This window comes from Moschus berezovskii, chromosome 6 (genome assembly GCF_049115385.1).
Source record: "Moschus berezovskii isolate FMDL1 chromosome 6, NW_MosBer_1.0, whole genome shotgun sequence".
NCBI classification, from domain to species: Eukaryota; Metazoa; Chordata; class Mammalia; order Artiodactyla; family Moschidae; genus Moschus; species Moschus berezovskii.
The window spans coordinates 75105987-75133706 of record NC_142465.1 but is presented as its reverse complement, the minus strand read 5'-3'; the positions used below and the strand labels follow the sequence as shown (position 1 = coordinate 75133706).

At 36.1% G+C, this 27720-nt stretch overlaps 1 protein-coding gene and 1 pseudogene across 4 annotated transcripts in view; one reads left to right on the top strand and one right to left on the bottom strand.

Moving 5' to 3' along the window:
- The window catches only part of CRY1 (cryptochrome circadian regulator 1), an 85409-nt gene that overhangs the window by 24807 nt on the left and 32882 nt on the right, over positions 1-27720 (top strand). The gene's annotated exons all lie outside the window — the stretch shown is intronic.
- On the bottom strand, positions 1226-25752 carry LOC148777651 (small ribosomal subunit protein eS8-like; annotated as a pseudogene).

Sequence of the window (27720 nt, the reverse complement as noted above, 5' to 3'; positions counted from 1 at the left end):
TCTCCAAATCTTCTATGATTATTTTTGGTCTGCTTGTATATCTCAGTTATTATCAGAAGAGTGTTAAAATCTCCCCCAATTTAGTAATGAGTTTCTCTTTGAAGATCTGTCCCTTTTTACTTTATACATTGTAAGATTATTGTAATATATGTCTTCCTGATTAATGGATTATTCTAGGTTTTATATCATTATGAAGTGTGATAGGTGTATATGTTATATTTAAATTATTTATTTTTCTGGTGAATTGAAGTGTTTGTCATGAATGGTGCTAAGTATTTTTTCTTCGTTAATTAGTTTGTAACTAATATTTGATATTTTTATGGTGAACTTTTGGTATCCTTTTGTTTCACTCTTTCTGGAAACTTTGATATTTTTTATGGTGAACTTTTGGTATCCTTTTGTTTCACTCTTTCTGGAAACTGTTTTAGATATCTCTTATAAGTAGCATATCTTTGGCAGTTTGATTAATTGGTCTGACAGTTTGTAGTTTTTAGTTGAAGCCTATTTACATTTGTTATAATTGCCTTTGTGTTGGATTTATGTCTGCCATCTTATTTTGTGTTTACTTTTTGTCCTGCTTGTTTTATTTTTTTATCGTCCTCTTCTAAACTTATTTTACATTTTGTTCAATTCTTTGTACAGGCTTGGTAATTATACTTTATTTTAACTATTCTTCTAGCGTTTTCCCTAGAAATTACTGCAGCCATACTGATCAGTGTCTAATCAATGACTTTGTGTATTGGATCATACCTTAAAACACTTAAACTTTGAAACTCTAAGTTAGTCTCCTCCTGACTTGTATATTCTAATTCTGTCTGTCTGGGTTTTGTGTGTTTATTTGCTTTTTAAAAAGCCAAAATGCATTATTTTTATGTTTTATAAAGCCAGTGTTTCTTTATATACATATATATTACCTTCTGTATTGTTTTTTCTTCCTAGAATCTCAAATATTCCACTTGGAATCACATTGTCTATAGTGCTAGTGGGAGACTCTCAAGTTTTGTTTGTCTGAATATTGTGTTTCTGTCCTTACACTGGGTACAGAATTCTAGATTGACAGTATTTCTCCCAGCATTCTGGAGATAATACCATTCCCAGCTACCATTCCCTCTGTTACTTTTTTGAGGGTAATATGTTGTTCCTTTTTGTCTAATTTTATATCTTCTCTTTCTCTTATATATTCTTCAGTTTTTCAGTGATGAGTTTTGTGTAAGTTTCTTTACATTTATTCCTCTTCGATTTGTAAGGCTCCTTGAATCTGAGACTTGGTATCGTTCATGAGTTCTGAAAGTTTCTCAGCTGTTTCCTTTTCAAATATTGCCCTCACCTCATCCTCCTTTCGGTACGCTATTTGTACATGTTAGATGTTTCCACTGCATTCTTAAGATCTTCTCCTTATTGTCCATCTCTTTGTCTCTCATTATTTTGTTTTGTAAAATTTCTTTATGTCAGTTTTCTGTTTCATGAGTTCTCTTTTAAACTTCATCATTATGTTTTATTTCAATTATTTTTAAGTAGAAGTTTTCTTTAGTCCCTTTTCAAACGTGCAATTTCTTCTTAAACTTTTTGTTTTGTTTTTTGCTTGTTTGCCTGCTTTTATTTATACCTTTTTACTTAAATATAATTAAATTGTATTGGATCTGCTTTCAAGAAGTATCCAAACTCAGACCACGTCTCATACCCCCATATTAACTACTTTGGCCCAAGCCACTACATAGAATATTGCAATAGTTCCCTTTTAGAATTCCCTGGCTCTGCCTTTCCTCCAGTTCAGCCTATTAACGATTCTTTGTAGCCATAAGATCAATCTTCTAATGACTTATATCTCAAGAGTAAAAGGCATAATCCTTACAATAGTTTATAAGATACTGTGTGAATGGGGATTTGATAGCTTTCTAACCTGATTTCTTACCACTCTTTCACTCTCTGTGCTGCAGCCATTGTGTCCTTTTGAGTGCTGTTTTTACAGTGTTGTACATATTCCCAATCTGGACTGTACATTTGCTGTTCCCTCTGTGGAGAATGTTTTTCTATTAGTGTGACTTGTTCTCTCAGTTCCCTTCAGATCTCTGCATGAATATTCCATTATCACTGAGGATTTACCTGACAGTCATATAAAATAGCAATCTCCATTCTTTTATTCCCCCTTTAACCTTTTATTCTTCACTTATTACCATTTGATTGATTTCTTTTTTATTATTCTGTCACCATCCATTCCCTACTAGAAGGTAAACTATAGCTATACAATAGTAAGAATGTCTTTTTAAAAAAATGTCACAGTTATGTCCCTAATATGTAGTATAGTCCCCAGTTCCTAATAGGTTCTCAATAAATACTTATTGAATAAATAAATGGTTACATAGGATTGTTCAAGGCATTGTCAGTATGGTGAGTAGGTACTGACATTTTGGGAAAATCACAAGTCATATTACAGAATACTGTGGTTCACCTTCTGTGACCTTCTAGATTTCTTCTTTTATTATTATTGTTACTTTTGGTGTAATTATTTGGTTACTATTGGAGAAAGCTTCTGGAAAACTTGAATTGCTTGTGTTTAATTTAGGTCATGGATAAGCAAAATCAGTATAACTTTCAGCATTTTTGAATAAATATTTTCAGAATAGAAATTTCTTTTAGGCTATTTGACAACAAAACCCATTATTTATAGTTCTCTAAGACAGTTTGCTTTTTACAAATGTTTAACAGATTTTATTTAATTCCATGTAAGTCCTCTAGAGCACCAAAATAGATCTCCTACCTGATTTTGCCTATCCTTCGGAGGTTACAATGCAATGCTCTCTAAAAATAGACAAAGATTAGTAGGAGGCCTAGATTACAAGTATTTCAAAGTGATTTTTGAAATGAGGACAGCATAAGTTACATATAGTTGTACTAGTGTAATTCAGTTCCAAAAGATATATGATACTTGTATTAAAGATCATCTTCCACTATTGTCATAAAATGAAATGCTGTGATAGTTAAAGACTCATATCAGGCATCATCTTTGTGAAACTTTATGATCCTCCCTTGACAGTTAATTCCTCTGTGTTTTCTTAGTACCATAAACTTTAATAATACCATTTACTAAGAAATATAATAGTTTTTTATAGCTTATGTTCATTAAACTAGGGAGGCCTGACAGATGGGATTTCTTTGTTTGTTTTTTGTATCTCAGGAAAATGCCAAAATGTTTATTTAAAGAATGAATGAATGAAAATGGTTCAGATATACTTATTTACATTGTGTCACTGGTTATTAATATTAAAATATATATATATAAAAATAGTGTGGACCATTCCACTAGTGGACCCTAAAGATAGTAAAAGTTAATACAGGCCTAAATATGACTTTTTAACTTAAGGTAATGTAGTTCACACAGTTAGTTCATTAAGTACACTTCTGTTGTTGCTTTTTTCCTCTAATTAGATTATGTTTTGTCATATAATTATGTAACATCTGACGGTCAGGGAACATTTTTTTTTTCACATGTGCAAGCAGGTGCAATTAGAATTTGTTTGTGGTCCGTGACAGGTCCAGGCTCTCTTGTTTGGAACTTAAGAAATGTTTCTGTCTTCCTCTGTCTTTAGAAACTGCATGAGATAATAGATCAGTTGGACTTAATTAATAACTACAGGACATTTCATCCAAAAAAAAACCCAGAATACACATTCTTTTCAAGCACTCATGGAATGTTCTCTAGTATAGACAGTATACTAGGTCACAAAACAAACCTCAGCAAATTTAAGAGGATAGAAATTATTTCAAGAATCTTTTCTGACTACAGTTTTATGAAACTTGAAAGCAACCACAGAAAGAAAAGCAGGAAAAGAATGAACACATGGAGACTAAACAACATGCTACTAAAATACCAGTGGGTCAATGATGTCATCAAAAAAGAAATCAGAAAATACATTAAGACAAGTGAAAATGAAAAGACAATCTTAAAAAAAAAATCTATGGGATACAGCAAAAGCTGTTTTAAGAGGGAAGTTCATAACAGTACAGGCCTTCTTCAGGAATCAAGAAATTCTCAAATAAACAACCTAACCTACCACCTAAAGTAAGTGAACAGACAAAACCCAAAGTCAGCAGAAGGAAAGAATAAAGATGAGAGAAGAATCAGAGAAGAAACAAATAAAATAGACCTAAAACTGAACTGAACTGAACTGAAAAAGTAGAAAATAGAAGTAAAATCTAGAGCTCTCTTTTTGGAAAGATAACAATTGTCAAACCTCTAGGTATGCACACCAAGAAGAGAGACCCAAATAAAATAAGAAATAAAAGAAAGAAATAACAACAGATACCATAGAAATACAAAAATTTCATAGAAGAGTACTATGAAACGATATATGCAAACAAATTGGACAACCTAGATGAAATGGAGAAGTTTCTAGAAACATGTAGCCTGCCAAAATTGATTCAACAAGAGAGAGATGAGTTGAACAATCATTAGAAGTGAAATAGAATCTATAATTTTTAAAGGTCCTCCCAAATAAAAGTCCAGGTGCAGACAGCTTCACTGGAGAACTCTTATCAGACAAAGAGGAATTTACACCTATCCTGCTCAAATTATTACAGAAAATTGAGGAGGAAGGAGCACTCCCAAATTCATCCTATGAAGCCTCCAGGATTCTGATACCGAAACAAGACGAAGTACTACAAAAAAAGAGAGAACATTACAGAGGCTTCCTTGGCGGCTCAGTGGTAAAGAATCCTCCTACCAATGCAGGAGACATGAGTTCGATCCCTGTTCCAAGACGATTCCACATGCCATGGAGCAGCTACACCCGTGAGCCACAACTAGTGAGACTGTGCCCTAGAGCTTGGGAGCCCCAACTGTTGACCTCATGTGCCACAACTACTGAAGCTCTAGAGCCTGTGCTCTGCAATAAGAAAAGCTACTGCAATGAGAAACCCACCCATCATAACTAGAGAGTAGCCTCCACTCACTGCAACTAGGTAAATCCCATGCAGCGGTGAAGACATAGCACACCCAAATATAAATAAATAAAATTATTTTTAAAAAGAGAAAATTGCAGATCAATGTCTTTGATAAATATAGATGAGAAAACTCTCAACAAAATATTTGCAAACTGAGCCCAACAATAAATACCTGATCAAGTAGGATTTATTCCATTTGCACAAGAATTGTTCTGTATATCCAAATCAATCAATGTGATATACCACATTAACAAAAGGAAAGATAAAAAACCACATGATCATCTTAGTAGGTACAGAAAAAGCATTTGACCAAGTTCAGTGTCCATTTACAAAAATTGTCACCAGAGTGGTTATAGAGGGACCTTATCTCAACATAATAGAAGCCATTCATGACAAATCCATAGTTAACATAATTCTCAATTCATAATTCCAGTAGTCATGTATGGATGTGAGAGTTGGACTATAAAGAAAGCTGAGTGCCGAAGAGTTGATGCTTTTGAACTGTGGTATTGGAAAAGGCTCTTGAGAGTCTCCTGGACTGCAAGGAGATCCAACCAGTCAGTTGTAAAGGAAATCAGTCCTGAATATTTATTGAAAGGACTGATGCCAAAGCTGAAACTCCAATACTTGGGCCATCTGATGTGAAGGACTGACTCATTGGAAAAGACCCTGATGCTGGGAAAGATTGAAGGCGGGTGGAGAAGGGGACGACAAAGGTTGAGATGGTTGGATGGCATCACTGACTCGATGGAAATGAGTTTGAGTAAGCTATGGGAGTTGGTGATGGACAGGGAAGCCTGGCATGCTGCAGTCCATGGGGTTGCAGAATTGGACATGACTGAGTGACTGAACTGAACTGAACATAATTCTCAATGGTGAAAAACTGAAAGACTTCCCACTAACTTTAGAAATAAGATGAGGATGCCCACCCTCACCACTTTTATTCCACATAATATTGGAAATCCTAGCCAGTTCTTAAACAAGAAAAAGATATAAAAGATACTCAAGATTGGAAGGGAAGAGGTAAAACTGTCAGCATTTGTGGTTGACATGGTACATAATATGGAAAGCCATAAAGTCTCCACACAAAATCTATTAGAACTAATAAATGAATTCACCAAGATAGCAATATATAATATTAATATGCAGAAATCCATTTTATTTCTTTTTACACTGGCAATGAAATATAAGAAAAAGAGTGTAAAAGATTTAAAATCACATCAAAAATTTAAAATACCTAAAAATAAATTTAACCAAGGAGGTGAAAGATCTATACACTGAAAACTGTGAAACATTGATAAAAGAAATTGAAGATGATTCAAAGAAATGGAAAGATATCCCATCCTCTTGAAAGAATTAGTATTGTTAAAATGGCCATACTACCCAAAGCAATCTACAGATTTAATGCAAGCTCTATCAAAATACCCATGACATTTTTCACAACTAGAACAAATGATCCTAAAATTTATATGACCTAAATGGAACCTAAATGACCTAAAATTGTCAAAGCAATCCTGAGGAAAGAGAACAAAGTTGGATACGTAACCCTCCCAGAGTTCTGACTATACTACAAAACCACAGCAATCAAAACAGTATGGTGTTGGTACAAAAAAGATATATGGTTCAACAGGCTAGAACAGAGAGCTCAGAAATAAACCCACACACCTACAGTCAATTAATATATGACAAAGGAGGCAAGATATTCAATGGAGAAAAGACAATCTCTTCAGTAAATGGTGGAAAGCTGGACAACTGCATGTAGATCAATGAAATTAGAACATTCCCTCATACCATATACAAAAATAAAGTCAAAATGGTTTAAAGGCCTAAATATAAGATATGACACCATGAAACTCCTAGAAGAAAATATAGGGTAAACATTCTCTGACATAAATCATAAAAAATATTTTTAAAAATCAGTCTCCCAAGGTAAAAGAAATAAAGCAAAAATAAACAAATGAGACTTAATCAAACTTAAAGCTTTTGCACAGCAAAGGAAACCATTGACAAAATGAGAAGACAGATTACAGATGGAGAAAATATGTCAACTGATGTGACTAATGAGTCGTTAACATCTGAAATATAAAAACACATTGTACAACTCAATATTGAAGAAGTAAACAATACAGTCAAAAAATAGGTAAAAAACCTGAATAGAAATTTTCCCAAAGAAGACATACAGGGTAAAGTTGTCTAATATAGTAAGTCCCCTGTATACAAACCTTCAAGTTGCAAAGACACATGTGAATGTGTGTTTGTGTGTCCAGTTATGTAAGTTGGTTCACGTGTCTGATGCCCATTATCGTGTGCATGCATCCTCCACAAGTGGTTGTGCTTTTGTGTACTTTATAGTACTGTATAGAGTGCAATAGTACAGTATCATTATTTCAAGCCCAGGATGTCTGGAAGCAAGCATAAAAGCAGCAGTGATGTAGCTGGTTCTATCATACTTTTCAAGATACTGTACTGTAAGATTAAAAACATTTTTATTTTTTATATTTGTTTTAGTGCATTATTAATGTAAAAAGTATTGTAAGTATTACAATACTATATTCCATTCCATTCCGTCGCTCAGTCGTGTCCGACTCTTTGCGACCCTGTGGACTGTAGCCTACCAGGCTTCTCCGTCCATAGGATTCTCCAGGCAAGAATACTGGAGTGGGTTACCGTTTCCTTCTCCAGGGGATCTTCCCAACCCAGGGATCGAACCCGGGTCTCCCGCATTGGAGGCAGACGCCTTAACCTCTGAGCCACCAGGGAAGCCCACAATACTATATAGCTGATTGTATTAGTTGGGTGCATTTGTGCTCAGTTGCTTCAGGCATGTCCAACTCTTTGCATCCCTAATGACTGTAGCCTGCCAGGCTCCTCTGTCCTTGGGATTCTTGAGCAAGAATACTGGAGTGGGTTGTCATGTCCTCCTCCAGTGGATTTTCACTGACCCAGGGGTCAAACCCGCATCTCCTGCATCTCCTGCAAAGGCAGGCAGGTTCTTTACCACTAGTGCCACCTGGGAAGCCCCATTAGTTGGGTACCTAAGCTAATTTTGTGGAACTTATGAACAGATTGGATGAACAACTTGTACTTATGAACATGTTCTCAGAATGGAAGTTATTTGGTATGTAGAGGACTTACTATATTCAACTTAATTGTTACCTGTCTTGTAGTGTCATTTCCTACCACTACCTTAAACTTTCAATAAGAGCTTCCAAGCCATTAAAAAATATGATAATGGAAAGTAAGTATGAAGGATCCAACTGTTTCTTTTAATCACGGTTTTTTTCCATAGATTAGTTGTTGAATTTCATCAAGTTCCCTTTATGAACATTATAACTCATCCATTTTCCTCTAGATTAACCATTATAAACAAAGCTACAGAGAACATTTTTATACATCTCCCAGTAAATATGTCTATGCATTCTGGGAGGATATATGCATAGGAGTGGCACTGCTGAGTCATAGGGTAGGCATTTCTTCACATTTAGTAGACAGGAAATGGCAACCCACTCCAGTGTTCTTGCCTGGAGAATCCCAGGGACGGCGGAGCCTGGTGGTCTGCCGTCTATGGGGTCACACAGAGTCAGACACGACTGAAACGACTTAGCAGCAACAGCAGCAGCAGCAGCCAGTTTTCCAAAGTGGTTATGTCATTCACATTCCTGCCAGCAGTTCATGGGAGCCTTGAGATGACCTGTCCTCTTATCAACACTTGTTATTGTTAATCTTTTTCTTTTCAATCATTCTGATGGATGTGAAGTGTTATTTCATTATAGTTTTAATTTTCACTTTGTGATTACCAAAGAAGTTGAGTGTCTTTTCATGTTGTTAGTAGTCATTGGATACTTTCTTTGGGAAAGTGCTTGTTCAGGTCTCTTGTCCATTTTTCCATTGTGTTAATCCATAATTAACACATAATAGATTAATATAATATATAATATTATATGTTATATATATAATAACACATAAAATAAAATTATATTTATTTTATATATTTATTTAAACAATATTAAAATCTATAAATTTCATAAAATAAATTTTTAAAACAAGATTAAGATGAGCTGATGAACTGATTAAGAAATAGCTTCCAGTGGAGCTATTTCAAATCCTAAAAAGATGAGGCTGTTGAAGTGCTTCACTCAATATGCCAGCAAACTTGGAAAACTCAGCAGTGGCCACAGGACTGGAAAAGGTCCGTTTTCATTCAAGTCCCTAAGAAAGGCAATGCCAAAGAGTGCTCAAACTACCGCACAGTTGCACACATCTCACATGCTAGCAAAGTAATGCTCAAAATTCTCCAAGCCAGGCTTCAACAATATGTGAACCGTGAACTTCCAAATGTTCAAGCTGGTTTTAGAAAAGGTAGAGGAACCAGAGATCAAATTGCCAGTATCTGCTGGATCATCAAAAAAGCAAGAGAATTCCAGAAAAACAGCTATTTCTTCTTTATTGACTATGCCAAAGCCTTTGCGGATCAAAGACTGTGTGGCTCACAATAAACTGTGGAAAATACTGAAAGAGATGGGAATACCAGACCACCTGACCTGCCTCTTGAGAAACCTGTATGCAGGTCAGGAAGCAACAGTTAGAACTGGACATGGAACAACAGACTGGTTCCAGATAGGAAAAGGAGTATGTCAAGGCTGTATATTGTCACCCTGCTTATTTAACTTCTATGCAGAGTACATCGTGAGAAACGCTGGGATGGAGGAAGCACAAGCTGGAATCAAGATTGCTGGGAGAAATATCAATAACCTCAGATAAGCAGATGACACCACCCTTATGGCAGAAAGTAAAGAGGAACTAAAAAGCTTCTTGATGAAAGTGAAAGAGGAGAGTGAAAAAGTTGGCTTAAAGCTCAACATTCAAAAAACAAAGTTCATGGCATCCGGGCCCATCACTTCATGGCAAATAGATGGAGAAACATTGCGAAAAGGGGCCGACTTATTTTCCTGGGCTCCAAAATCACTGCAGATGGTGACTGCAGCCATGAAATAAAACGATGCTTACTCCTTGGAGGAAAAGTTATGACCAACCTAGACAGCATATTAAAAAGCAGAGACATTACTTTGCCAACAAAGTTCTGTCTAGTCAAGGCTATGGTGTTTCCAGTAGTCATGTATGGATGTGAGAGTTGGACTATAAAGAAAGCTGAGTGCTGAAGAATTGATGCTTTTGAGCTGTGGTGTTGGAGAAGACTTTTGAGAGTCCCTTGGACAGCAAGGAGATCCAACCAGTCCATCCTAAAGGAGATCAGTCCTGGGTGTTCATTGGAAGGACTGATGCTGAAGCTGAAACTCCAGTACTTGGGCTACCTGATGCAGAGAGCTGACTCATTTGAAAGACCCTGATGCTGGGAAAGATTGAGGGCAGGAGGAGAAGAGTTTGAGTAAACTCTGGGAGTTGGTGATGGACAGGGAGGCTTCACATGCTGCAGTCCATGCTATCACAAAAAGCTGGGCATGACTGAGGAACTGAACTGAACTGAAAGATGAGCTGAAGTAAAACCATGAGAAAAGATATACCATGTAAATGCTAATAGAAAGCTAGTATCAATTTAGTAATATCAGATAGAGTTTAAAGCAAGAAGCATTATTAAAGATAAAGAAGGAAGTATCAAAGTCTTTTAAATGGATAATCCTTCAGAAAGACATAGCAATTCTAAATTTATATGTGTAAAATATAGTTTCAAAATTCTGATAGCCAATATTTATAGAAAAGGAGAAAAAGAAAAACTCAGAGTCACAGAGAAATATACACTCCTTTCAGTAACTAGTGCAATAGGCAGACCAGAAATCAGTAGTTTAAAGGATTGGAACAATATGATTAACAACTTTGACTTAATTCACATAAGTAGAGCGTTTTATCCAACACCTGCAGTATACATATTCTTTTCAAGAGTACATTGAAAGATTAACAAAATTAATTGTATCCTGGGTCATAAAGCAAGTCTAATATTTCACAACATTAAAATAACAGAGGGTATGTTCTTTAATCACAATAAGTTCAGAATTACTAACAAAAAATCCCCAAATACCAATAGTTAAGCAATATTCTTACAAGTAATAAAATAAAAATTACAGTGGAAATTTTAAAATATTTTGAACTAAATGGCAATGACATATCAAAATTTGTGAAATACAGCTAAAGACATTTATGGCCCCAAAAGCATAAGGTTGAAAAGAAGAAAGACTTAAAAATCTGAGACAGAAGCATTCCTTTCCAAGAAGTTGAAAAAAATAATCAGAAAAAATAAACCACAAGAAGGTGAAAGGAAGAAAATAATGAATATGAACACAAATTAAAACTGGAAAGTTTATTTCCAACTTTTAAAACAAACAATAAAACAAAATCCCCAAAGCACTTTGTCCTGTAGTCTCCCATCTTAATAAATAGAAATTTTATCCTGTCATGTGCCCTGAATTTGAAATCAACTTTGCTCTCTATCTCATATCTCACATTTTTCATGTGATCCTATAGGTTATACCTTAAAAATATATCCAGAATCTAGTCATTTCTCATTCCCGTCATTATTACAGCTTGACCTAAGCCATCATTATTTCTTACCTGGATAACTGCTTTAATTTCTTAATTGATCTCTTAGCCCAGTTCTTCATCTGATAGAATTACCCTGTAAAACCTTTGTGTTGCTATTGTTCTCTTAACTTTCCAGTCCCTTTCCATTTCTCTTGGTGCAACAGGCAAAGAAAACTCTTAAATCTGCCAGTTCAGTTCAGTCGCTCAGTCGTGTTCGACTCTTTGTTACTCCATGAACCACAGCACTCCAGGCCTCCCTGTCCATCACCAACTTCCGGAGTCCACCCAAACCCATGTCCATCGAGTCAGTGATGCCATCCAGCCATCTCATACTCTGTCGTCCCCTTCTCCTCCTGCCCTCAATCTTTCCCAGCATCAGGGTCTTTTCAAATGAGTCAGCTCTTCACATCAGGTGGCCCAAGTACTGGAGTTTCAGCTTCAGCATCCATCCTTCCAATGAATATTCAGGGTTGATTTCCTTTAGGATTAACTGGTTTGATCTCTTTGCTGTCCAAGGGACTCTCAAGCATCTTCTCCAGCATCACAGCTCAAAAGCATCAGTTCTTTGGCATTCAGCCTTCTTTATGGTCCTGCTATCACAGCCATACATGACTACTGGAAAAACCATAGCTTTGACTAGACAGACCTTTGTTGGCAAAGTGATATCTCTACTTTTTAATATGCTATCTAGGTTGGTCATAGCTTTTCTTCCAAGGAGTAACCGTGTTTTAATTTCATGGCTGCAGTCACCATCTGCAGTGTTTGAAGCCCAAGAAAATAAAGTCTCTCACTGTTTCCATTGTTTCTCCATCTATTTGCTGTGAAGTGATGGGACCAGATGTCATGATCTTTGTTTTTTGAATATTGAGTTTTAAGCCAGCTTTTTCACTCTCCTCTTCCAGCTTCATCAAGAGGCTCTTTGGTTTCTTTTTGCTTTCTGCCATAAGGTTGGTGTCATATGCATATCTGAGGTTATTGATATTTCTCCTGGCAGTCTTGATTCCAGCTTGTGCTTCATACAGCCTGACATTTCCCATGATGTACTCTGCATAGAAGTTAAATAAGCAAGGTGACAACATACAGCCTTGACGTACTCCTTTCCCAATTTTGAACCAGTTCATTGTTCCATGTCCGGTTCTAACTGTTGCTTGTTAACCTGCATACACATTTCTCAGGAGGCAGGTCACGTGGTCTGGTATTCCCATCTCTTTGAATTTTCCAGTTTATTGTGATCTGCATAGTCAAAGGCTTTAGTGTAGCCTCATTTCAGAACTTTGCTGAGTATCACCTTATTAATGAAATCTTATCAATTAGCCCATGAAACAGCAGTCCTTTCCCCCATACTTGTCATTCCTTACTGTAAGTAGTTACTACCTGTTGTTGTTGTTCAGTTGCTAAGTCTTGTCCAACTCTTTGTGACCCCATGGACTGCAGCATGCCAGGCTTCCCTATCCTTCACTGTCTCCTGGAGTTTACTCAAACTTACGCCCATTCAGTTGGTGATGCCATCCAACCACCACTGGTAGAGATGTGAAAGTAATATTCATGTAGGAAGGAACTTTCCAAACCTGTTTATTTCAGGCTGCAGTGCTGTCAATCATCTGTTTTTTTTTAAATTTTGAAATAAATTTAGGCTTATGGAAGAATTGCAAAAATAATAGTTATTGTATACCCTTCACCCAGCATCTCTTAATGTTAATATCTTATATAGTCATAGGATAGTTATCAGAAGTTAGAAATTAGCATTAGTATGGTGCTGTTAATGAAACTACAGACTTTATATGAATTTCACGATTTTTCCACTAACATCTTTTTCTGTTTCAATGTCCAGTCTAGAATTCTCCATTGCATGTCTCCTTATTTTCTTCTGGCTGGTAACAATATCTTGGTCTTTCCTTGTCTTTTAAGACCTTAAGAATTTTAAAAGTACTATTTAGGCATTTTGTAGGATGTCCCTCAATTTGGACTTATCTGATGTTTTCTCGTGCTTGAGGCTTTGCATTTTTGAGAAACACCACAAGTGATGTGGCTTTCTTATATGAGGGGAGATATAGTATCAATGTGTATTATTATTGGTGATATTACCGTTGATCATTGGCTAAGAGAGTGTCTGCTGGGTTTCTCCATTGTAAGATTACTATTTTTTTCCTTAGTAATTAATAAATATTTTGAGAGAGATATTTTGAGGTTATATGAAAAGTGAAAATGTTAGTTGCTCAGTCGTGTCCAACGCTTTGTGACCCCATGGACTGTAGCCTGCCAGGCTCCTCTGTCCATGAATTTCTCCAGGCAAGAATACTGGAGTGGGTACTATTTCCTTCTCCAGAAGATCTTCTGACCCAGGGATCAAACCCAGATCTCCTGTATTGCAGGCAGATTTCTTTATCATCTGAGCCACCAGAGGTTATATTAATATTGTTTTTCTTCTTATAATATCAGTTACTAATTTTTATATTCATCGGTGGCTCTTTCTTGATTGAAGCAGTTATTAAGTGCTATTCCAATCATGATTTTTTTCATCCCTTCTATATTTATTAGTTGTATTTCTTCTGTAATTGAAGACTTGTTCCTTCTCCCTCCACATATTTCATTATTCAATAATTTATAAATTTGTGGATTTATGTTTGTTTTGTTCTTTGGGTTATAATCTATTACCATTGCTGTTTGTTTTGTTTAAATTGGTCCACCTTTGATATCCATCTTATTTTTAGACATGCATTCATCTTATTTCTCTTTAGCACTTCCTTACTTTCAGGCACCATGAGATGCTCCAGCTCATCTTATCTTTTTTTTTTTTTTCCCTCTGCTCTGAAATCAGCCACCACTGTGTGGAATCCTGGTTCTTCATATTGGAGAAGGATATTTGGAAAGCAACATTTGGGTACTTGTTTCATCTTTTATAGCGTTTTTTTCTTCTCTGGCACTTTTTTCCCTCTTCTTTTTCATAGTACTACCAGCATGAAAACCTCTAAAAATATTGACTTAATGTCTAGAGGAAACTAGCATTATTAGAAGAGAATTTTCTGATAGGAATATCAGAAAACCAATACATGTAATGCTGTCATTTGCTTTTGTACATGTATTACACAAATTTTATTTAGTTCTGTTTTAATCCTCTAAAGCCTAGAAGTAGATTTTCAATGTGATTTTTGGCTTATCGTCATAGGGTTAGAATGTTCTGGTTTCTAAAAATACACATGGAATAGTAAAAGTCTTAGATTTCAAGTACCTTTGTGATTTGGGGATTAGGGAGACATGTTACGTAACCATACTAGTTTAAATTAACCTCAGAAGTTAAAATATATTTCAAGAAAGACTGAGTTAAACTGCTGTCACAGAGTGCTGTGATAGATACTGTAGATCCAGATCAGTTATATCTTTGTAAAGTTGTAGAGATCTTCCTCAGCATGATTGCATTCCTTTATATGTCCTTTAACATTCAGTTCTGTTCAGTTCAGTCGCTCAGTCATGTCCGACTCTTTGTGACCCCATGAATCACAGCACGCCAGGCCTCCTTTTCCATCACCAACTCCCCATCTCATTCTCTGTCGTCCCCTTCTCCTCCTGCCCCCAATCCCTCCCAGCATCAGAGTCTTTTCCAGTGAGTCAACTCTTCCCATGAGGTGGCCAAAGTATTGGAGTTTCAGCTTTAGCATCAGTCCTTCCAATGAACACCCAGGACCAATCTCATTTAGAATGGACTGGTTGGATCTCCTTGCAGTTCAAGGGACTCGCAAGAGTCTTCTCCAACACCACAGTTCAAAAACATCAATTCTTCGGCTCTCAGCTTTCTTCACAGTACAGTTCTCACATCCATACATGACCACTGGAAAAACCATAGCCTTGACTAGACGGACCTTGGTTGGCAAAGTAATATCTCTGCTTTTTAATATGCTATCTAGGTTGGTCATAACTTTCCTCCAAGGAGTATGCGTCTTTTAATTTCATGGCTGCAATCAGCATCCGCAATGATTTTGGAGCCCAAAAAAATAAAGTCTGACACTGTTTCCACTGTTTCCCCATCTACTTCCCATGAAGTGGTGATGATGCCATGATCTTTGTTTTCTGAATGTTGAGCTTCAAGCTAACTTTTTCACTCTCCTCTTTCACTTTCATCAAGAGACCTTTGAGTTCCTCTTCACTTTCTGCCATAAGGGTGGTGTCATCTGCATATCTGAGGTTATTGATATTTCTCCTGGCAATCTTGATTCCAGCTTGTGCTTCTTCCAGCCCAGCATTCCTCATGATGTACTCTGCATAGAAGTTAAATAAGCAGGGTGACAATATACAACCTTGATGTACTCCTTTTTATATTTTGAACCAGTCTGTTGTTCCATGTCCAGTTCTAACTGTTGCTTCCTTACCTTCATATAGGTTTCTCAAGAGGCAGGTCAGGTGGTCTGGTATTCCCATCTCCTTCAGAATTTTCCACAGTTTACTGTGATCCACAGAGTCAGAGGCTTTGGCATAGTCAATAAAGCAGAAATAGATGTTTTTCTGAAACTCTCTTGCTTTCTCCATGATCCAGCGGATGTTGGCAATTTGATCTCTGGTGCCTCTGCCTTTTCTAAAACCTGCTTGAACATCTGGAAGTTCACGGTTCACGTATTGCTGAAGCCTGGCTTGGAGAATTTTGAGCATGACTTTATTAGCGTGGGAGATGAGTGCAATTGTGTGGTAGTTTGAGCATTCTTTGGCATTGCCTTTCTTTGGGATTGGAATGAAAACTGACCTTTTCCAGTCCTGTGGCCACTGCTGAGTTTTCCAAATTTGCTGGCATATTGAGTGCAGCACTTTCACAGCATCATCATTCAGGATTTGAAATAGCTCAACTGGAATTCCATCACCTCCACTAGCTTTGCTGCTGCTGCTGCTAAGTCACTTCAGTCGTGTTCGACTCTGTGTGATCCCATAGACAGAAGCCCACCAGGCTCCCCCGTCCCTGGGATTCTCCAGGCAAGAACACTGGAGTGGGTTGCCATTTCCTTCTCCAATGTGTGAAAGTGAAAAGTGAAAGTGAAGTCGCTCAGTCATATCTGACCCCCAGCGACCCCATGGACTGCAGCCCACCAGGCTCCTCCATCCATGGGATTTTCTAGGCAAGAGTACTGGAGTGGCTTGCCATTGCCTTCTCCCCACTAGCTTTAGGGACTTTAATAATACAATGTATTAATAGAGTAATAAATATGCATATCTTATTCCCTCATTGAACTTGGAGACTCCAAGAACTGGAATCCTGGATTTATTTTTTTGTGTCCTGTGTAGATACCCAGATGTTGGTTGTATGAATGAATGTACCTCAGAATACAGCTTCACATTAATTACTAATAGTAATTAACCCTCAAATATCTCTAAAGAGAATGAAAGTTATTGTGAACCCAAATGAGTCTGTTTATCAAATAAGTGACAGGATAATACGTTGGGTTCATTTAGTTTCACTTATAGTTCTCTCTCTAAGCATAGAACAACTTCTGTAAGTAGTTATATAGCATCTATAAAGATGAGACGTTTCTTATTTTCAACCATGAAATTAATGGGATGCGTTTGAGGTCTGTGATTGGTTCATAGCTCACTTATTAGTAATTACATGAAATTAACCCCTTTTGTTCCTGAGAACTGCTTCAGACAGGATTCTCAAATTTCAGTTTGATTTCCATGTTATCTTTTCTCCCTCTTTTTTTTTTGACCCTTTTACCATCTCACCCTCTTCTCTATCCTTCTTTGTTCATTCTTTCTTCTTTGTCCCATCAGTCTTTACTTCTCTGTCCCATATACTCTTGCTTCTTTCTGTCATGTATCCTTACTTCTCTCATGTGTTACTACATCTTTATCCCATTTATCTGTCCTCTGTCCCTCCCTTTCTTTCATCAGTCATTCTTCCCGTATTTCCTTCTAGGAATACACATATTTATCCTCTGCTTCTGTATATCCATACCTCATTCCATCCTTTCTCTTTTTTCTTCTGTCTCTCCAGCCTTCTTTCTGTCCTGTCATTCCTTCTGTCCATTCAAAGTGAAGGTCCTTTTCTTCCATCAATTATTTTCCTTTCTCCTTATAACTGCCATATATGTGCTGATGAATTCCAGGTTTGTATCTTGCAGTCACACTTCTGTATTAGACTCCAGATTTAACAATCCCACTTCCTTTGCTGTATTACTTCTTAAATATCTACCCAGATACCAACTACTCTTATCATTTTCACTATTACCACTCCTATTCATGGCACCATCATCTCTTCTCTAGACTAGTATAGTAGTCTCCTCAGTAGTTATCCTATTTCTACCCTTTGCTGATACTCATTTTCCACCCATCAGTCCAAGAGATTATTCTCAAAGTGACCATATCATGTCCCAGTCTTTGCACAAAACCTTTTAAAGGATTCCTGTCTTTTAAAATTATTATTGAGGTAAATTGGTTTATAACACAGAAGTTTCATTTGTATGTTAGGATTCAATTTATGTGTATACTGTAGCATGCTTTTCACGAAAACAGTCACCATACAGTTGACCCCCTTTGCCTTTTTTGTGCTTCTGTTCTCTCTGGTAACCACGAACCTTATTTTCCACAGATGAAAATAAAAATATTATTAAATCTTTTTTCCCCAGATTTATTGAGATATAATTTACATGTAACTAGCCTTTTTCTGAGAGAGAGAAATTTCAAATAAGACAGACTACTGAGACGCATTACACATAGATCTGGAAAAGCATACTTTTGAACACATGTTAGATTTTATTTAGTTGTATGTAAATCCTTTAAAGCCTAGAAGTACATCTTATGCTTGATTTTGGCCTAACCTGGTAGAGTCATAATGCTGTGGTTTCTAAAAATAGACAAGGAGTAAGAGTTCTAGGTTATAAATAGCTTTGTGTGATTTTTGAGATCAGGGAGGCTTAAGTTACATAGGTTGTATTAGTATAAATTGATTCCAGAGATTGAGTGATCCTGACCCTTTTAAACTCTGATTATTAATTTTAATAATTTTCTGTGTATTCTTTTTCTGTATATTGATAGTGTCAACTCTCATGCCATCTGTAAATAACTGTGCTTTTGTTTCTTCATTTCCTTTTATCTCTTGATCTTATTACTGTATTTGTTAGTCCTGCTAGTACCAAGTTGAATAGAAAGAGTGGCAGGCATCCTTGTCTTCTTCCTAGTCCTGAAAGAAATACTTAAAACGTTTTGCCATTAAATAGAATGTTTTGTGTACTTTTTGTAAATGCTCTTTTCACTGTTAAGGAGGTTATCTTCTAGTCCTGGTTTGTTGAGGCAAAATGGAAATTGAATTTTAATAGTTACTCTTTCTGCATCTGTTCTGATTTTGGCATCCAGGTAAATCTCATAAAGTCAGTTGAGAAGTGTTCCTTTTTGTCTATACTTAGTATGAGGTTCGGCAATGGCAAGCCACTCCAGTACTCTTGCCTAGAAAATCCCATGGAGGGTCGCCAAGGGTTGGACACGATTCAGCGACTTCACTTTCACACATTGGAGAAGGAAGTGGCAACCCACTCCAGTGTTCTTGCCTGGAGAATCCCAGGGACAGGGGAGCCTGGTGGGCTTCCATCTGTGGGGTCACACAGAGTCGGAAACAACTGAAGTGACTTAGCAGCAGCAGTATGAGGTTAGCATCTTCTATAAGATTAAAACTGTCTATTTTATGAATGTTTGGTACAGTTCATCTGTATAACTGAGTCACTCTTATGATTTTCATGTAAGATTTTTAACCACAAATTCAGTCTCTTTAATAGCTGTGAGATCATGTTCTTTTATGCTCTTGAGTCAGTTCTGGTGAGTTTTAAATTTCTTCTTGAGTAACTTTTGATAAGGAATTTATCCACCTTATCAAAGTTTTCAAATTTATTTCCTTAAAATTCTTCATACTGTCTTATTTTCCCCTTAATCTCTGCAGTATCTGAGATTATATCCTCATTTTAATTTTTTTTTAACCTGTGCTCCCTGAATTGGGAGTGCAGAGTCTTAACCACAGGGATACCAGGTAAGTCCCTCTTCTTTTTTATTCTTAATATTGTTTATTTCGCCTTCTCTCATTTTTTTCCCTTCATTTACGTTGTCAGGTATTTATAATATTGTTTCTTCAAGCAATAAATTTTGGCTTGTTTCTATTATATACGTGTTCTCTTTTCACTAATTCCTGCTTTTCATTTTTCTTTGATCATTTCCTTCTTTCCTTTTTTCCTTTTTCTTCTTTTTTAGAACAATGAACACCTTTATTACTTGAGCGAAGGTATGAGGGAGGAAGATTTGTTTGCCTTTTCAGGCCTTGATTTTCCTCATATGGAAGTTCAGCTCCTTGCTGTCTAACACATAGTCATCTGCTTGGCCACACTGGCCTGGTCTTGAAACTGGATGCAAGAAGCTTTCCCTCCTGGAACTGCTCCTCCAGAAGACTACTGATTTGAGCATTCTTCTTTTCAGCATATTTCTTCTGAATTTTTTTAGATCATTTTTTATTGTTGTTGTTTAAAATCCCTTCTTCCTTGAGAGTCAGCTTGGCTCCATTCTTGCAGCCCAGAGGCAGTGCATAGTGGGACCCCTACCTCTCTCAGAATAGTGTGCTGTCAGTGAGCAAGATGCAGTTCTTCACTAGGGTCTTGGTACTGACCAGCTCATCATTGGATGCACAGTGAACAACATCTTTAATCCTTGTTTTGCACATACAACACTCCAAGCCTCAGTAAAATTTCCCCGTGTCCAGCCTCAAGATATGGTATTTCTTGTTGCCTCCCTGCACATGGACTGTGTGTATGAGACCAGCATCAATCTCAGTGTTGGCAGCAGGGATTCTCAGCTCACAATTCTGCTTCCTGTGGTAGGGCTTTCTTGCTCCTGGTCTTGTGGTGCTTGTGCTAGTTGTCCAGAAAAATTCCTGTTGCTCAGTGCTGGCTGGAAAGAGATCATTTCCTTCTTTGTGTTAATATTTTTTAGGACTTATTTATTCTGCTGTTCTCCTAATTCAATTTCAAGTCTTTTCTTCTAATGTAAGCATTTAAGCCTTTATATACCATTTTTTTTTTGTTTTGTTTTGTATTCTCTACATTTTAGATATATTTTCCTCATTATCAAGCAGTTCTAGGTATTTCCTGAAATCCATTGCAATGCTCTCTGTCCTGTAAATTGTTTGAAGAAGTGTTTTTTAATTTCAGAATGTATGCTAGATACCAGTTCTTTTAAATTTGTTGATAGTGTTATGACCTAGTACAGGTCAATTTTCATGAGTATTCCATTTATACTTGAATAAATACTCTGTTTATTGGTAGAGTGTTCTCTGACTGCCTTATGTCTTATGTCTTTTTCTTTTGTTTTGCGTAGTTTCAATGTGATATATCTAGATGTGGATCTTTCTCTGACTGTGTCTCATCTCTCCATCTGTGTATCTCTGCTCATTTTTAATCTGTTCTTTTTTCTATTTTAATTTTCCCTTCTCTCCATCTCACCTCTCATCTCCAGCTCCTCGTCCCTCTCTTCTTACTCTGCGTGAGATTCATGAACTTCTTGAATTGCTATCTTTTGGTGGTTCTGGAAAATTCTCAGTAAATTTTAGGCCTCTCATTCTGGAACTTGTGCAATAAATTCTTGTTTCCTTATGTATTTTATGATTGATTTGTTGGTTGGTTGATTGGTTGATTTCTGGTAGAACTTTTTCTGTAGAAAATGAAGTGTTGGTTGAAGTTGAGAATCCAGAGAGCATTTATACTTTCTTTTAGCAATTATCTCAGATCATAACCAACCTGGGACCACATTAAATGCAATGATATGCTTGAGGTGTTTGGTACCATTTAAATTCCATGAATTTGCATTGAGATTATGCTTTGGAGGGGATGCACTAGGATTTTTAAATAAAATAATTTTAGGTTTGTAGAAAATGTGGAACTATAATACAAAGATTACTCTGTACCCAGTTTTCCCCGATACTAACATCTTAACATTAACACCATATTTTTGTCAAAACTAAGAAATCATAGCACTAGATAAATTCTGGAATATATTCAGATTTCCTCTAATGTTCTTTTTCTGTTCCAGGATTCCATCCAAAATACCACATTGCACTTAGGCTTCTCTGTTCTGTGCCAGTTCCTCAGGCTTCCCTTGTTTTTTATGACCTTTTTGATTTAGTCATCTGTCTTATAGAATAGCCAGCCTCAGTTTAATGTTGTCTAATGTTTTTCTCATCTTTAGAGTGGGATTATTGCTTTGTGGAAAATATCACACAAAAAAATCTTATCATATTGTGTCAAGATATACCTGATACCCGACTGACTTATCACTGGTGATGTTTGCTCTGATCATGTGGTTAAGGTAGTGTTTGCCAGTTTTCTCCACTGTAAAATCACTTTGTTTAACCTTTCCATTCAGGAATGGGTGATGTTATTTTCTTTCAGTTCTGACTGAGTAGAGATAGGCAAGTTTCCTTCCTGTCCTAGTCTGCCCTATTAAGGTTTATGTCTATATAGTTGAGCTGTGCATGGAGCTCTTTAAAGCTCAGGCATAATATTGAGGGTCTTTTATTAGTTTTTTCAGTTGAATGGGCCTGGGCTTTATCTCCTGTCCTCCTCAACCTGGATTATGTTCAAGGTTTCCAGGAATCTGTAGAAATCCTCAAGGCTAAAGCTGTCCTTAGCACTCTGCTTAACCTCTTTATGACTCCTTACTTTTGGGGAAGTCCAGTGAGAATTATGTTTAAAAGTTTTATTTTGTTGTTGTTAACTTGTTAGTTATTTCTGTTAGAGTATCTTAATCCAATGTCCTGTCAGTGACAGAAGTTTGTAGGTTTCTTTTGACATTGATTTTGAGTATTTTTTGAAATGTTAACACTTGTGTTGGGGGGAAGTAGTTTAGTATGATACGTTCTCCCAGTTGCTCACTACCCATCCATCCCTCACCCAAACACACACAGTTCTTTTGAATTTATTTTTTTTAGTATTTATTTGGCTGTGCTGGGTCTTAGTTGCTGCATGTGGGATATAGTTCCCCAACTGGAAATGGAACCCAGGTTCCTTGCATTGGGAATGTAGAGTCTTAGCCACTGGAAAGTCCCCTTTTGAATTTCTTGACTTAAGAATACTGTTTTCCCTGCTTTGAATGCTCATTGCTACTTGATCCTCATGATCAACACCTATTGATTCCAAACTCTGCTCACATGTTTTCTTGCTCATGCCTCCTATCTCCTTTCCTCTGCGCCTATACACAGTTTGACTTCTTCTGTGCTGCTATAATATACCCTTCATTAAAAAATATGAATACATGTATATCAGTGTTGGTTTGAATATTATGGTAGATATTATTGTTCACTTACAGAAAATTTATGCTTCTACCTTCTTGAAGTTTGGCTTGGCCCTGGGACCTTCTCTGACCAATTAAAACTGGTGAGAAAGGCCTAGTCCTGGTTTTAAGAAGGTTACAATTCTGTAGCCAGTATTCTTCCTTCCTGTCTTCATCTAATATAATCAAATTAATACTTCAAGGCCTCTTTCTACCATCACCTTGGAATTTTTTGCCTCAATTTCTCCCCATCTCAAAAAAAAAAGTCCTGAAGTTATTTTTCCCTCCTGATTTTTCAGAGCAAATTAATGATATTCATATGTTCTCTTATATATTGCATTCTACCATAACAGGTTCTGTTATATTCATATGTATCGTGTACATTTTCAGGTTTCTTTTCTAGATTTTAAGCTACATAAGTGTTGGCATTTTCTATCATTTATCACGTTTTCCTCAAATCAATAAAATTATGTGAATAATTAATAATGTCAGAGCTTAGAAGATATTTTAGGATTTTATTGGGGCATTTTGGGGGGGTCACAGTGTTTGAAAGGTCCTAGTAGAATTAGTGAGGAGAGGCCAAGAATGGAGAACTTCTTGCAATGCTCAGGACAGTCTCTCAAAATAAATAGTTGTCCTGAGTCCTGCATAACTTTCAAATAGTTTACTAGATGTTTCATATAAGTGAAAAACTTATTCATGATCTTCAAAATCTAGAGCCTAAATCATTTTTACATGTAAACATTATTTATTTTTTACACAATTTTAATATGCATTGAATGCTCCTAAAATATATTTATCACCCATGTAAATCAGGAAAGATTGAACTTTGTTAAGAACTTTACTAAGTCTTGCTTAACATTACAGAAAAGCATGTTACCAAAGGCAGTACTATTCATGGTATTTTAGTCACCAATAATACAGCTGTGTCATTCTGTTTTTGTAGCTGTTGAATTTTAAATGATTCTGTATGTAGGTGTAGGCGTCCATTTAATTCACTGTCTTTTTGTTTCGTCCCCAGATACTTACTTACGGGAAGTAAATGTTACTTCTGTTTAAAATATAAATGACTTTCCTTAAACTTCCTTCATGTGTTACATTGGAGCATTATATTAATGGTTTTAAATTGTATATAAGGATGTTATATTATCTATGAATTTCAGAATTTAAAAGAGGCAGTGAAAAATATTTGTTATAAAAAGTGACATTGAATCATGGTATCAGACCATGGATTTATGAACCAATAGAGCCTGGCAAAATATGAAATTTGCTTTTAAAGTATATAGTTAATCCTTTTTCAGTATTAAACTATTTTCTTCAGGGAACATATGTATCACAAATATTCTGATAATTTGAGTAAAGTTAGATAAGAACACTAAAATGTCACAAACCATGAAAAAAGCATATATAAACTTTAATCAATTTATGGAGAGACAAATTACTATTTATATTGATAATTTTTGAATTTCTAATGAAACACCATAGACTGCTTAATGACTGAGACTCTCCATTTTTTCTTTTATTATAGTTAATATATCCAGACCTTTTATTTTTAAAAATCTAACTGTTGTTTCATGAGGAGGAAGAGTAGAAAGAGAAGATATTTTGCATGTGGTTTTAATGATCTTAATTTATATTTTGTAAATCAGTTCTCTGGGGTCAGCAGTGAATTGTTTTGGTTGAGATATTCGAAGTGTAGTTTTTATCGTTGAGCATGTGATAAGATATATTTTATAAACTAAAGTGCAAAACCAGATGGCTTTATTTTGGTATGATACATGTTAATTCATAATGCCTTGTTTTTAGCAGGAATGGAATTATGTTGTATCTTACTATTGCCTTTTTTAGACTATTTTATAGACAGAACTAGAAATTCAAGTTATATAAAGCTGTTCTAGCACAGGCTGGAAAGTAGGTCATTGTTATGGGGAGTATACCAAACTGCCCACTGGTTGCTATAGCAATGACCTACTTTAGGAAACTATTTCTGTTGATTCATGTTGAAATCATCTTTTGGAACCCGTATAAGGAAATTCACCACATGTAATTTTTTCTAATAGCAATAAGGTAGTGATCACTGGAGGTTTTAAAAAAGTTCTTAAAATATTTAAAGTGAAGAAATACATTTTCTTAACCTAACATCTCTTCAATTTATTGTGAAATGCTGCAATTCATATTGTATTCAATAATTAAATATCAACAGAACTATTCTTCTGTTTAGGCAGTACAATTATGCAAAGGGGTGTAGTGAGTTTACTAACATTTGTCCTGTTTAAAAATCAACCCAGTATCAGTAGTTAATAGCATTATTAACTGAGCCTTCATATGGGTATGGTTTCAAGAAAATAGTAAACACGCCAAATTGAATAAGGTCTGAAAATATGTTCCTATTTAAACTATGCCTTATGGGGAGTTCACTGTTGATCTGGTGGTTAGGAGTTCAGATTTTCACTATTATGGCCCAAGTTCAATCCCTGATCCAGGATCTGAGATCCTACAAGCTGTGTATAATTTCAGTGTATTAAATCAGTCCATTTAGCACTGGATCCTGTATTTAGGTACATGCATTTGTAATATATAAAGGTTGAAGTTGATATGATCTGGAACACATTGAATCTGAATTCTGGCAGAACTCACTATCTTCCCTGAGGGTCAAGGATGAAAGATTAGACTTTATATAGTACTCTTTGAAGTAACATTATTCCTTCAGTACTAAAAAGAAATCTTACCTGTCAATGAGTTGATACTTTGAACTTAGTTTATTGGAGATTTTACGGTGTTATCAAGGAAGAATTATATGCTTAGAGATTAGTTGATTCAGGGTCTTAATTGCACTGTATCTGTATGTATATATATTCATATTCACATTTGCTTTGCCTTGTGGAAAATATTTTCATCAAACCTTTGTTCAAAGTCACATTCAAGGAAGGTTAAGAGTCGAGACGATTGTGTATATAGTTGTAGGCGTCCAACTAATTCATTGCTATCTGCTGTCATGCTCAGTTATTTATATATAAAAATACATGTTATTTTTTCAAAACTATAAATTTTTCCCAAGGGAGAATAATTATAACTTCTGTTTCATGAATATATACCAAGTACTAGTGATTTTATACTTTTTCTAATCCTTTCATGAAATTGATCAAACTCCAGGATATAGTGTACAGAAGAGCCTTGCATGCTACTGTCCATGGGGTCACAGAGTTGGATGTGACTTAGCAACTGAACAACAACAAATCCTTTTCAACAGATGTTACAGACATTTGTATAGGTCATTTTTTCCTATTTCTGATCTTTTCAGCAAACTGTGTAAGGCACATATTGAAATTTGTTTGCCAAATACAGAAACCAAAACACAGATAAAGTTCACTGTGTAGTTAGGCATGAGACACAGATACTAAATTTGAAATCCTTCAGGAGGAGAAGGTAATCTGTGTGATAGCTATCATGTAACATACAATCTGAAAGTTTCTCTATGATGAGGTACATTATGTCCCTTGACAGTATATGGGATGGAGAAATTACTTTCATATGGAAGACTGAAAATTAGCAGAAAATAGAGATGGGAATTAGGAAGGTGCTCCAGGCCGAGGGAAGAGCATGGAGCAAATTCCAGGAAATTGAATGTGTGTGGGGAAAAGTAGTTTGGTTTGGCAGAAAGGAAAGAGGAGTGGCAGAAAAATGAACCTGGAACCCTAAGTTAGTTAAACAAAATAATTTTTTCTTTATTCTATAGGTGAATGAACCTTTGAAGACCTTTTTACAGGAAAGTGTGCCTCAGGAAAATTTGGTATTGCTAGGCAGAACTATTTTAAGGCATTGAGCAAATAATACTAGCATGCTGCTGCTGCTGCTGCTGCGTCACTTCAGTCGTGTCCGACTCTTTGTGACCCCATAGACGGCAGCCCACCAGGCTCCCCCGTCCCTGAGATTCTCCAGGCAAGAACACTACTAGCATGAGATAACAAGAAATAGAATTATTGTAGGAAAGAGGGGACTAAAATTATTGTAGGAATGATGAGACATATATTTATGCTTACCGTGGGTCAGGCACTGTTTTAAGAGCTTCACATACATTAACTTATTTAATTCTCACAACAATACTATGATATGCGCCCTATTACTATCCCAGTTTAACACATGAGGAAATTAGAACTTTCCAGGATTGGTTGAGGGATAGTAACTTGTTGCTATTAATTATTAAATTATGGGACATCTATGCAATGAGATACCATAAACTGTGAAAATTGATGCCATAGAAGTATGCCTGTTGCTTTGAAAGATGTTCATTATGTGTTAAACCAGGTTTCCATCAGATATAATATTTTTCAATTTTGTTCTACTTTGAAGGAATATATGCTAATTATAAATTTTATACCTTTTATGAAGTTTAAAATGGTATGTTTCTCTGTTCTTTACCCCCACCCCAAACTTCCTGTCCCCAGTAGTTGTTGTTGAGTCTCTCAGTTGTGTGCGACTCTTTGTGACCCCATGGATGCAACATTTGAGGCTTCCCTGTCCTTCACCATCTCCCAGAGTTTGCTCAAACTCACGTCCATTGAGTCAGAGATGCATCCAACCATCTCATCCTCTGTCATACACCTCTCCTGCCTTCACTCTTTGCCCGCATCAGGGTCTTTTCTAATGAGTAGCCTCTTGGCATCAGGTGGCCAAAATATTGGAGCTTCAGCTTCAGCATAAGTCCTTCCAATGAGTATTCAGGGTTCATTTCCTTTAGGATTGACTGATTTGATCTCTTGCAGTCCAAGGGATTCTCAAGAGTCTTCTCCAACACCACAGTTTGAAAACATGAATTCTTTGGTGCTCAGGGTAGCTATTATTAATAGGTTGATGAGTATCCTTGCAATTATTTTCTTATACACATGTAACAAGTAGATATATGCAAAGTAAATTTTATTTTATCAAAATAATATATGCAGTAGTTTTAAAAGTCGTAGAATAGAA